The sequence below is a fragment of the Dermacentor andersoni genome, chromosome 7, assembly GCF_023375885.2.
Source record: "Dermacentor andersoni chromosome 7, qqDerAnde1_hic_scaffold, whole genome shotgun sequence".
NCBI classification, from domain to species: Eukaryota; Metazoa; Arthropoda; class Arachnida; order Ixodida; family Ixodidae; genus Dermacentor; species Dermacentor andersoni.
The window spans coordinates 177,096,398-177,109,210 of record NC_092820.1 but is presented as its reverse complement, the minus strand read 5'-3'; the positions used below and the strand labels follow the sequence as shown (position 1 = coordinate 177,109,210).

Below are 12,813 nucleotides of genomic sequence, written 5' to 3'. Positions count from 1 at the left end.
GCTGTCTGTCCTTTATAATCTGCATCACCACTCAGTAAACCAGTGACGTCACTGTTATGGGACGGTAGCTGTGTACGTCGACTTTGTCCCTCTTTCCCTTATTATTGTGCTCATCGTTCTAATGGCGTTTTTCATTGGTCCATCTGGAGCGGCCGCCGAAATCCTCGAGCGAGCACTCGGGTTGCACAAATCCGAATGGGCCAGCGGAGCGCAAGAACGCCCCGCGAGGGATCACACAGGAAGTCTGCGTACACGTGACACAAGCCGGTTCCTGAAACCATGCCCGACATCCGCTCTGTACGTTTCCACGGCAACCAAAGTCCCCGTCCCTTGTGCGTAATTTGACCGCGGCAGTCGCAGATCTAGTCCGTCATTTCGGTGTCCCGCCCGCAGGGATTGTGCATGGACAACGTACATAGAAGGCTTCGTGCAGCATCTGCGTCACCTCGTAATCGCTGTCGTCCGGGCTCACATCGCTAGACGCGAGCTCTACAGCAGCACCGAACGCACGCAGCCATTTTGCGAAGCAATACAATGTTGTGCGAGCCGACAGGTTACTGATTTCGCTTGAAGACGGAAGTGAGGCGAGCTGTTTCCGCCCGAATCCGCGCCTCGGTGGCGGAGCAAGTGAGAGCGATCCGGCGCGGAGCGAGTTGATCCGAAACGACCAGCGGAAAGCGCGAACCCGCTCCAGATCGACCAGTGGAATTCGTATTGGTTGCCACGGAGCAAGAAATCCTGCTCCGAATCGACCAGTGAAAAACGCCATTAGTCTCGGGGGCTTTACCGTCCATTATTGTTTTGCACCGGTGCTGACATACGGGGCAGTGACTTGTAGACTAACAAAGAAGCTTAAAAACAAGTTGAGGACCACGCAAAGAGCGATGGAACGAAGAATGCTAGGCATAACGTTAAGAGACAGAAAGAGAACGGTTTGGATCAGAGAGCAAACTGGTATGGGGAACCAGCGCTGGAGTTTTCACGGCGCCTGCAGCGCCGCCCTGGCGGTCAGAACGTGCACAATGCAGCCTCCCCGCGGACGAAAATTGCGTTGCGTGCCCTTAAAGTCGAAGGAAAACAAAAGGGCGCCGACGATACCGTTGCGGCACTGCTGTGGCACTGTTGCGTATACAAGTGCCACAACTAAGTCGGGATGAGGGAGGATGTATCCTTCTGCGTCTTTCCATCTAAACCCTACAAACAAGAACGGAGGCGGCGTTGGATCCAAGCAGTCAGGCGAGCGGAGTAAGCTCCCGTCTTGTCGCCCTGTCAAGCGGTGTCGGGCTGGTTTCTAAATCAGATTTCGCGTGTATCCTTGGTTTATTCGATAGTGAAGACGGTCAGCCATGGCAGACAGTACCAAACAGCAGAATCTGCAGTCGGTATTTTGTCGGAAACAAAATGAGCAATAGCGTGCACCATCCGGCATATGTACCATTTTTCCTTCGCAATGCCACCGTCAAGCCCCTTCCAACGCCACCGCACCAAGTGAACGATACGAAAGGCAAAAATTATCCATTCATTGCCAAGAATTATGTGGGAGGGAAGCTGCCTTGTAATACGAGTTGTATGCGCATAGTGCCGGCGCACGCGCGACTAAGCCACCTATGTGTTTATAAAAATGCGCATGCGGATGAGGACTCGGCGCTGAGATGCATCCGGCAAACTTATGTAATTAGTGCTAAATGTAGCCAGGATTGCTACGGATCAAGCAGCGGAGCTCTCAAACCTTTGCTTGCGCGAGTCAGCTGATGCGATAAAGCTTTTTTCTCCGTTGACTGCTGTGGCGAAGTAACATCAATTTTTTATGTCTAGCCAGAGAAATATGGAATATCTTCAGGCCAACTAATACTTACGAAACCATAGCGCAGCACGACCGGAGCCATAACTGCTAGATTTGCGAGGCAGGCAGCCACGCAAGCATGGCATCGATACACGACGCAACCGTTAAAGAAACACACGTGCTCGCCGCGACGCACTGTGAAAAATATATAAAGCTTAAAAAGCTTCTTTCGTCATTTCTTCACTTGATGGCGCTAGCTTCTTTACAAAAACTGTCCACTTGAAACTGTCCACCTGAAGCGGCGCGAAAACGGAAACACACGAACTATAATACGGCTGCGTATGTGTGTGTGTCGTCTGGTTGTGTGGCTGGAATATGCCGCGTTTCGTCGCCAGGGCGGCGTGCAACGCACTCTTTTCGACGCGCCGCCTATCCAGCGCTGGTTCCCCATAGCCGATATTCTAATCGATATTAAGAGAAAAAAATATGGAGCTGGGCAGGTCATGTAATGCGCCGGTTAGATAACCGTTGGACCATTAGGGTTACAGAATGGGTACCAAGAGAAGGGAAACGCAGTCGAGGACGGCAGAAGACTAGGTGGAGCGATGAAATGAGGAAATTCGCGGGCGCTAGTTGGAATCGGTTGGCGCAAGACAGGGGTAATTGGAGATCGCAGGGAGAGGCCTTCGTCCTGCAGTGGACATAAGACTGCTGCTGCTGCTGATGATGATTGTTTTGCTCACTACCTCTCTTAATAATTGCTTCGATTCTGGGCCCAATGCCTTTATTAACATAACTGGGATGCCATCAGGAGCTTTCGACATGCCGCTGGCAACTCTCCTCTCTGGTCTTTCCCACTCTCGTTTGTTCGGTTCCGCGCTCGCAGCGCCACCTGGTGCAGGTCGACGGCCAGAGAGCTCGTCTTTCTGAAAAACCTCATGATGCCAAGTACCACTCCATCAATGACCACAGAGAAGCAGCGCCAATGTTTCCGCTCTTCGTCTCTTTCTTTGCCCCGGAGCAGGCCAACAGAATCGGATTACGCGCCTGCGCGCGAAGACCCAGCTGGGTTCGATAACCACGATAGGCTGCAGGAGCTATCATGAAGAGCAACCCTTTAGGGCTTAGCGGAATGAACGAAAAAAAAAATGCACGCAAGGGAAAGAGCCGTTGTCCGTCCTGATTAGCAGCGGGGTCGCTTGCGGTCTCAAGCTGCGACAGCAAACGACGGAGCAGCTGCCGCTCGCCAGCCGCCGAGAGAAGGCTTCCTTTTCCCAACCGCTCGGACAAGAACCGTGCCTTCTCGTGCATCCTGCCCCCTCGCAGGCGCACCTGAGCACGAGGCCGCGTTTCGGGGTCACGGCTTTCTCTGACCGACGAGCACAGCCGCCACGCATCGCCGCTGCTTTCCCCGCCGGCCGCGTGCCGTCCTGTTCGCGGCAATCCGAGTCGCTCGGTGCGTGCATCGCGGACGCTCCGTTGACTCCCTTGCCGCCGGCAACGGCGTACTTGCGCGTCCCGTCCGGTTGCGTCGTTGCCGTCAGTGTGTGCGGCGAGCGCAGTGTACACTCGAACGGTGTACAGGACGGGGTACTCCCGATCTGCGGTGTCGAACGTAACTGCAGCATACTGCAAGTTAAATGACCCGGAAAGAACAAGACAGTATTGGAACAGGCACACGCATGAGACCAGCGTTTAACAACTAGCCGAAGCACTATTTAGGAGTTCCATCCGCTGACATTTCGCAATATACCGGCTTCCTGTGTGGAAAGGATGGAGCCACGTGACACTGGACAAGAAAAATTCTGGACATGGTTTCGTGTAATGGGAAGGGTAGAGGTGTGCGGATAGTGAGACTAAATCAAGTTCGAATCAAATACTGCTAGTGAATCGAATGGATTTTCGAATAATGAATATCTCACGGCGTTAGCAAGTTTTTGGCGCTATGTTAGGAACAAATGAGCAGTTAGTTCGCATACTCATGGCTCTACGGCGAGTGCGAATGAAAGCGGTTTAGCTTCAAGAAGTCTGGCTCCACTGCGTAGCTTGCAGTGCTTTATAACTGTTGGGAAAATATTTGTATTCAGGAATAAACGACTATTTGGTTCGAATATCGAATCGAATTTTGCAATCTTGTATTCGTTATTCCAGAGCTTGAAATATATTCGCACGCCCCTAGACAATAGATGCAACAGCACATCCTGGCAAAACGGGCGCTTAAAGTTAGAAAGCATAAAGGGACGTGTCGCTCGAATCGCGGCGTCCGCGCATTCCGCCGCCGCTTCTGTCGTGGCTACTTGGAGGGCAGAAGGTCCAACAGAACACGCGTGTCAGGGGGGGGGGTCTGTACTGTCACTCTATACTCTGGTCCAGCGGTAGGGCCCCCTATCCCACAGGTTGGCATCTCATTGGTCCAGCGGTCGTGGTGAAAATTTTTGCTTTTATTGTCGGGTCATTTATTTACGTGTCTATCTCTTCCGGTGCATCGTAGTCTTGTTAAATGGACGCCAAAGAGAAAATTGATTTCTTCTGTATCAGTAAACTTATACAATATCAAAAAAGTTGCAGTAAAGTTTCACTTGGTGAACGCGGGTGAGGCGCAAGCGTGTGGGTGCTACGGCGCGCACGATGCTATCGACCCTCGGTGCGCCTTGACGCCGACACTGTCCGCATCGCAGATCGTATTCAAGACAGGGATCGCGCCGTACGCAGCAGCTGCCAGAGTAGAACGCGCCGTTCCAAACATTCGCTTACTATCTAAATTACCTAGTGGGGTGTTAGCGCGCAGAGGTAAACATGAACACTTCACACGCGATGACAGCGGACACACGTTGTCAGAGCCGTTGTCAGATGGGAAGAGAACTTGGCACCGGAAGGTGCCGTGTCCATAAGCTTTTGTGTACTCATCAACCAAACATAATTCGATACATTGACCCCGGCTCTCCCCCTCTACCCATTTTACCAGTGCTGACATATGGGGCACAGACTTGGAGACTGACAAAGAAGCTTGAGAAGAAATTAAGGACCGCGCAAAGAGCGATGGAACGAAAAATGCTAGGCATAACTTTAAGATACAGAAAGAGAGCGGTTTGGACCAGAGCGCAAACGCGTATAGACGGTATTCTACATATGATATTGACCGCAAATAAAGACGGGGACAGCGGAAGAGAACACAAAAACGACACGGGCGGTAACTTTCAACTGGTTTATTCACGGCAACCCATGGGCACATATAGACAAATAGAACATGCGCAGAACGCAGCAAACATATGACTCCTCCCAGTCAAAGATTGTAAAATGAGGAGTAGTGATGCTCTGCTTAGAATCGGCTCTCCGCACTCGTGTGTGCGCAGGATGCCAGCTTGCCTTTGACAAACAGATTTCCCATCTGTATACGGCAGGGTTCCCTGACTCAAGTAACGCCAGTGGTGGAAACCCTCCTGCAGAAGCTAAAAGGATCTAGGAGCAAAGACCGTAAGAGCTGAAGTGGTACCGTGTATTCACAGGGTCACTCACAACCTAAGGAAGGTGGCAGGCAGGTTTGGAGTCCCCCTTGTCTTTTCAGTGCCTTTTAAGCTGGTGGGGTTCTGCCCTCGCACATCCCGTGATCCTAAAGGAAGGCGAGGCTGTGGCAAGAACCATACCAAGCCGTGTGCAAATTGCAATGTAGGAGTTGTGTACGAAATCCCCCTGGCGTGTGGCACCTCCTGTATACATAGGGCAGACAGTACGGTGCCTGAATGATCGAGCCAGAGAACGTGAACAAAAGTTAACGAAAGATGAATTGGCGCACTTGCGTGGGCCCGCTGCAATGCCTGCCCCTGTGCACCGCTTTTCTAGGGGATAAAGATTCTAGGGAGAAGCCAGGACCAGACTGCACGCGAACTGATGGAGGCATATCACAATAAAAAAAAAAGGCCAAGATTGCGTTAGTGACACTTTCATTAGGTTGTTTCAATCGGAGATCGCTTTTTTTTTTATAATTGGTTGCCCCTCAAGGCTGGTGAGTGTTCTCGTTTGCTGCATTTTGCGCATGTTCTATTTGTCTATATAGGCCCACGGGTTGCCGTGAATAAACCGCTACGTCCGTCCACGTCCTGTCCTTCCTTAATATCGTCTGTGTAAAACTGAGCGCAATATAACCATGAACCGTGAATAAACCAGTTGAAAGTTTCCGCCCGTGTCGTTCTTGTGTTCTCTTCCGCTGTCCCCGTCTTTATTTGCGGTCAATATGATATGCAGCAAACACCAACTAGGCCAAACTGTGGTTCTGACGAAAATCTAATTGACATCAAGATAAAGATGGAGCTGGGCAAGTCATGTAATGCGCCGGTTAGATAACCGTTGGACCATTAGGGTTACAGAATGGGTACCAAGAGAAGGGAAGCGCAGTCGAGGACGGCAGAAGACTAGGTGGAGCGATGAAACTAGGAAATTCGCGGGCGCTAGTTGGAATCGGTTGGCGCAGGACAGGGGTAGTTGGAGATCGCAGGGAGAGAGAGAGGCCTTCGTCCTGCAGTGGACATAAAACAGGCTGGCGATGATGATGAACCCGCTCTCTTAAGCATCGCACGGCGGAATGCTGACTATCTGTCGTTCAGTGCCTCGCACTGTTCTTTTGTTGGTCGACTATGTTCAGCAAGCAGGGTTGCGTACTGCGGCTACGTCGGCGGCGCAAACGGGACGGACGCACCGTCGTCGAGCAGGGCGCACGTGCCTCCCCTTCCGGAAGTCGTCGTCGTGCCGGCGCTCCCTTTGCTGCCGATTCGCCGGACACCGTTGCAATTTAAATTCCATTCACTGTCTTTCCTCTCGATACGCACGCGATGTTCACATTGTTTTAATGCATATCGACATTTTTCTTCTTCAGCTCTTGGGAGGCGCGCGCGTGCCCAGCTCGCGTTGCAGCCTGGCGACCAGGCCGCGCACGCGGGGTGTGCATGGCTGGCGTTTCGTTCCGCTGCAGCGAAAGTGCGGCCATAGTGCGGCGCCGACGCAGGAAGGATGCGTGTACGGACGTGCCTCAGCGGCGTTGCGCGCAGTGCAAATAAAGATATATTCGCGACCAGCGGAAACGTGGCTTGACGTGAAAGAAGGAAGGCCCGGTGGGACGAGCAGGTGTAAACCAAAAGGATCGGGGGCTGCCGCCGTAGCGGGAACGCCGAAACCGCGAGGTTCAAAGTCTTTGCGAACGGCGGTGGGTCCCCAGCCAGCGCTCGTTGCTGCTTATCAGGCAACTCGTAAATTTTTGCACTCGCCCGCAGAGAAGAAATCTTCTCGCCCGCAGAGGATGTCGACGCCCTGGGTGGTGCAGCCGTCGCTGCTTCTCCGAGTCCCGCTTCTTTCTTTCTCCTACCGGACAGCACATTCGAACATTTTTGCCTTATCTATATACACGCGCCCCTAACTACGCCTATCGCCCGCGGTCCTGAGCGGCTGCCGCCTGGAACGCGCGCGAGCTATCCTTATCCGGCGCGTTGTAAACCGCTTTATTGCGGGCGTAGGGCAGCGAGGCGGGCCCCAGGTGCCCCCTTTCTCGAAGCGTGTTGTAAAGAAGGCTTGTGACCGCGTGTCCTGTGTCTTCTGCGGCGTCTAGCGGGCTTCGGAGCTTCGTCTTTTCGGGATCTTGCTATCATCACTCAAGTTGTGTGCATCGTGTAGGCTCCGAACACAAGTAATCGTGGGGTTGACTTGTTTGCTTGTAAGAGCAGATTAGCTTTTGCACATCAGCCGATGCAGTGGCTGTTCACGCTATAGCCAACAATTAACTTTTGGCCAGCATTAGTGCGAATAGTGCTCCCGTTTCGCTCTAAGGGATGGTTTTGCTTATGTAGGCCCTGTTACACTTGGTTGTGTCATTCGAACCTCTAGTGTTTGGAATAAAGGTGGTTGGGCTTAGATTTTGCAACTTCGTTTGATTGCGCCCTTCCTATCGCATTACTTCAGCACCTTCCTCTTCATTGTCTGGTCTGAAGCTCTAGTGGTCCAAACTGTGCATCAACAGGATACAGAGGTCCCTTGCACATGCTTTTGAAATGCTTTGTCTGCTCTCTCCAATTCTGGGACAGGTGGCCTAGCCGTTCTCATTGGCTGTCCCTCCTACCTGTGCTCTTGCTTTCGGGCTGTAACCGGGCCCTCTCTCCCTGCTATTTCTCTTTCATTTCTGTGCTGCAGAGTGACGTTTTGGTTATGGTATTTCCTGTCTGCCTGCTGCTGCAGTTCGGTTCAAGCTTGCGTACTGGCTTCACTTCCAGGAAACAGCATGCTCTTATTTTTCATTTCTTTTTTTCTTTTTGGGCCCACCATTGCCAAAGCAGATGTGTAGAGCCCACATTAATGTGGCGTGCAATTCGGTCCACAGAGCAGCCAGGCACAATGCGAAATCCACAGGTGGCTGGCTGACTCTCGATGGGCCACATCACTGCATAGCCTGCCTGGAAAACACGAAGAGCAAATGGAAAGAGATGCGTGCCTTTCTCTTAGTTTATTGTTTTTCTAGCTTGCTGACTGCCTTGTATGTCAAGCGGAAAGAGCGAGCAATGTGACACATGACAAAGCTGGAGGGGAGGATAGATTAGCGTGTGTGGAGGGAGTAAGAAGAGGGACATGAAAAGTAAAAAATGAACAAGTGCAGCGGCCAAACAATGTCGAACCTGTGCTCTAGTTGCAGCAACTCTACCCAGCGGAGTGCATGAGCTCGCATGCTTTTCTGCTTGCTGACTTTTCCCTCGACACCCCCCCCCTGTAGAGAGGCTCCGCCTCCACTGCTGTGTCCTCTGGTCGACCTCGACCAGAGTGGAAGCAATTGGGGGGGTAAAAAAGGTCTGGCTTTCCGTCTCTCTCTCCCTCTCTTGCTCTTGTTCTGCCTTTTTTACTTAGTGTTGCCTCAAAAAGCATTCTCTACACATTCACTCCGTTAGCGAAAGCCATTCTGTAATATTTTTTCCTTGAAACCTCTCGATTCGAGTTGCTTGAATGCAGATTCTGTGGATTTTCTTTCTTTGATCAAAAGCCTCATTTCTGCTTGAGTTTGCTTGACGGCGCTCGTTACTTGAGTTGTGTGCTTGCGAAAAGTGAACAGGTAGACTAAGCACATGGAAGTGAAGCAAAAAAAAGACTGGTTTTGATGCTTGAAGGACTAATTCTGAAATGTGAAGTTTACGTTTATTCATGTAGATGGTTTTCCTTGCAAACATTGCAGAAATTTAGCTTGCTTAAGCTGTATAACAAGGAATTGTTTATTGAAAAGGTTGCTTTGATTGCAAACAGTGCTGGATAAAGCCTTGCGGGCACTTATGGAGTTGTATGCCAACTAGTGACGTAGCCAGGAATTTTTGGGGGGCCCTATCCTGAGAATGGGCGGGGGAGGAGGGGTGCTTTGCAGGTGGCCTCCTGCCTGGTACACAGAAATTTCCCCGGCTATGCCCCTGATGCAAACTGATTTACAGGGATTTATGTATAGCTTGTTCAGCTACTTACAGTGTTTCTTGGCAGTCTGTAAATCTGTGCTGTTAGAAACTTGTGTCACGAAAAGAATGCTTAATTTCTGCCTTATATGTCTTCCATATGTGCATAACCTTTACCTTCTCTCCACTAACATGCACGCCAGGTCTCTGAGCTGCGTCACCACGTCTCACCTTTTCATGCTAGCTTGTGAATGGCACCCATTGGTTCAGCTCTGTTCTGTGTTCAACTGCTTGTGTGAGTTAAATTTTTCAAGCACTAAAGAAATATGTCCCATTACTTAAATGTGTCTGGATAACAGCGAGATCCACTTGAGCTGTTGCTTTGGCATATAAATGAGGTTCACTGAAGGTTCAAGCTGAGTGCTCTAGAATTTGTACTTGTCACAGAAAAGCATGTATGTTGAGTTCCTGGAGTTTGGTACTGATCTTTGGCTGATTTGGCAGTGCTCATAAAGACAAAGACTTTGCTCACACCGACAAAGTGTGTGATTTCAAAGTATTGCCAAGTGATGCGCTGTTTCTGTCACTTTGCCTGTGGGTCCCTTGTCAGAAAGGGATGCAAGCAGTGCTGGTTTTCATCACTTTGGCTGTGTCTGTCATTGTTGATGCTACAGTTTTGCTTTCTTTTGCACACTGAGGGTCACACAACACAAGACCGCTTCATTGAAGAAGTAACTGCAAGGATATTACAATACGGCCGGTAACAGTTGTACCTTTTGCCGCTCGGGAGTATGGGGGGTGGCAAGTGTTCTGCCCGCCTTAACTCCTCCTCTCCCCACGTCCAGTGAAGCATGCTGGAGGGAGGAGGAGGCCAGCCAACAAGAAAAGCAGGCGTAGTGGCATCCCAGGGTGCAGCGTTCAGGTGGAACGGAGTCTCCGTGCTTGAATGGACAGATGTCAGTGCGGGCAGAGGGGGATGAGGGAGGCTTTGAGAGGGCAGAGTCTCATTGTCACCTTTTCACCTCTGGGTGCCTCTGTGCTGACGGAGTTGCAATGTCTTTGTCTACGTGCTGCTCTCTGTCTGTTTGATGGGTCCTGTTCGAATGACAGCACCTCTCCCTTCTGATGGGTTGACGGTGTGCGGGGATGGTTTGCTGCTCCTGCCTCCAGCTGGATGGCTGGCCAGCTCATTAAATGCAAGCTTTTTATACATATTTGCATTGGTACAGTTCCTTCATCCATGTAAGCTTTGCAAACATGCTTCATCTTTCAGTTATGCATAATGGCTGTTTTGATTGGTAATTATGCCACTGAATATGCTGCTGGTGGCATTGAGTGAGCTTTGTAATCACTGAAGTGGTGTTAATTTTGCAGTGCTGTCCACTGTTACAGGGTACATGCAGGTGCTTATAAAGCCAATATAACACGAATTCTTCAACATTACTGAGCGAAAAGCAAAGCTGTTAGGACGCATTAGGATGACATCTGTGCATTAAAAAATAGTCTGCGTGCACTCGTGCCATATTTAAGCTGTCCTAGGTAGCCAAATTGTTCTAAAGGTGGACTATGCTGTATATAGCGCACATTCGGCTTGGTTTCAATCTTAATGGCTTGCAAGGCTGCTGTTCTTGCAACAAAAAAGAAATTTTATTGATGCGCCATAATTTTATATCTAGCTTTTTTCTTGCTATCACTGTGCAGCCTCTAAACAAAGGCCTAGTGTAGATAAAGCGTTTATTGGAGGGGGTTGGCATTGCTGAATAGAGCACTGGGCATGGGTTGACCTGAAAGTTCTGGGCTGGGCTCGGGACTAGGAGCTTCGGGCTTGCGTTGAGTCCAGACCTCAGTTGGGCCCAGATTAGGCCCAGACTAGGCCCAGACATGCTATATGTAACTCCACGAAACTGAAGACTAAGAACTGCAGCCCTATGTAAATTTTAGGTCAGTGGTGTCTGTCTGTTTTTGGGAAAGACGAGGCAGGCGGGCCACGACACAGCAGCTGCACGCTGCATAGATTAGTGTACATACTTTTTGGTCACGGAGAAAAACGGTACCCTTTCTTTCTTTCTTGTGCCATGTAACCCAGTCTACCAACTCGAGCCACTGCACATGTCCTCGTGATCACATTAGTTTATCCTGTTCAAGTCGGGCCATTCTCATAATGCTGTCGTACCATCGTCATCATTTCAGAAGCGTCATCATATTGTCGTCAACAGTATATTGGTGCAGAACTAAAATGTAGCACGGCCGTTCATATAACACTTTAAAGCACAAGCATGGCGATCAGTGGATGTACTTTTCAATTTTTTCCTCCCTAATTGTAAGTAGACGTTGTGCCACTCCTGGTGGCTGTTGCCAGCCTGATCCCTCCCTATTTTCCTAACTGACCATTGCATATGTGTGTTTTCATACCAAATATTTGAATAATAATCTGTGCATATTCGGCTAGCAGTGAAATGAAATGTTTGTTTTTGTCACATTTAAAGTAGCCAGCAAGAGGGGATACAGGGCAAGAAGGTGCTTTGATGTGGCTTGAAGATTGTCCTGTGCCCGTTGATTACATGATAGCATTTCTCAATGACCGGAAACTTGACCTAACTTTGCATGGGCTCAAAGGCTAATGCGTCGGAACAGAACTGGGCCAGGTTGAGCCGAAATCTTTCGGGCCCAGGCCTGGCATGGGCCAGGTTAAAAATCACTGGGCCAGGCTAGGTTGGGCCAACACATGGTACTTTTTGGCTCGGGCCAAGCTAGGGCCAGGCCTGGGCCTGAAACACAGGCTTGTGCAGTCCTCTAATGCTGAAGCAGTCTGGAAAAGGAAAGTGGTGCAAGAAAACATTGATGTCCTGGTTGATATTCATAATTTTCATGACGTTCATCATCGGCGGGCCTCTTCTATTTTATTGTTCTTGTTCTTATTGTTACTTGAGGGGCATTCTGCTTATCAGGCTTTCCAAGTACAACACTACAGTGAGGAGTGCAATACTCGAAATGAGGTCATGTAGGTAAGCAAGGCAGAAAGTTCAATTGAAATGGACATATCACATATGTTACAGTCAGATTGATAGCTTTGATTCCTTGCCTTTTGGCTGCGTTGAGTGGGCACCATTGTTTTTTATCATTGCTCTTGTCTGGCATGACTAAGGGAGCAGGACACAGCAGATTGGGGCGTCCTCTCACATGCGAAGCACTGCCCCTCTATGTTTATTACTTTGCTAAAACAAGTTGGACAGAGGTGACATTTAAGATGACATTTAAGACAAACAAACGGCACCTGGGACCTGCCATTGCACAAGGATATTGTACAGAGTGAGTTATAATAGGGGAGCAGTTGGGTCTCTGAGCAACAGCGATCCCATGTTTTCACCAGTTTTTGCGGCTACATCATTGGCAAATGGACATCATTTTTGCGGGTATCATGGGCATTCAGTGCAGCTGTTGCTGCAGAACTGAATATCGTTGAATCGAGCTGTCATTGTTGGGTGGCTGCAACAGGTGTACTGTAGCTGCAGCAAGTTGCGGGGAAAGGAGGGGACAACAGGGCTGCAAATGGGGGTTTCCGTCTGTTTGCCAAGCACTCGTGGAGTGAGACAGCCACTTGGGTACGGGCCTTTATCAGAGTAC

At 50.0% G+C, this 12,813-nt stretch overlaps 1 protein-coding gene across 2 annotated transcripts in view; it reads left to right on the top strand.

Annotated features, from left to right (window-relative positions):
- Nucleotides 1–12,813, top strand: part of LOC126532977 (uncharacterized) — a 259,755-nt gene that overhangs the window by 194,024 nt on the left and 52,918 nt on the right. The window lies entirely within an intron of this gene.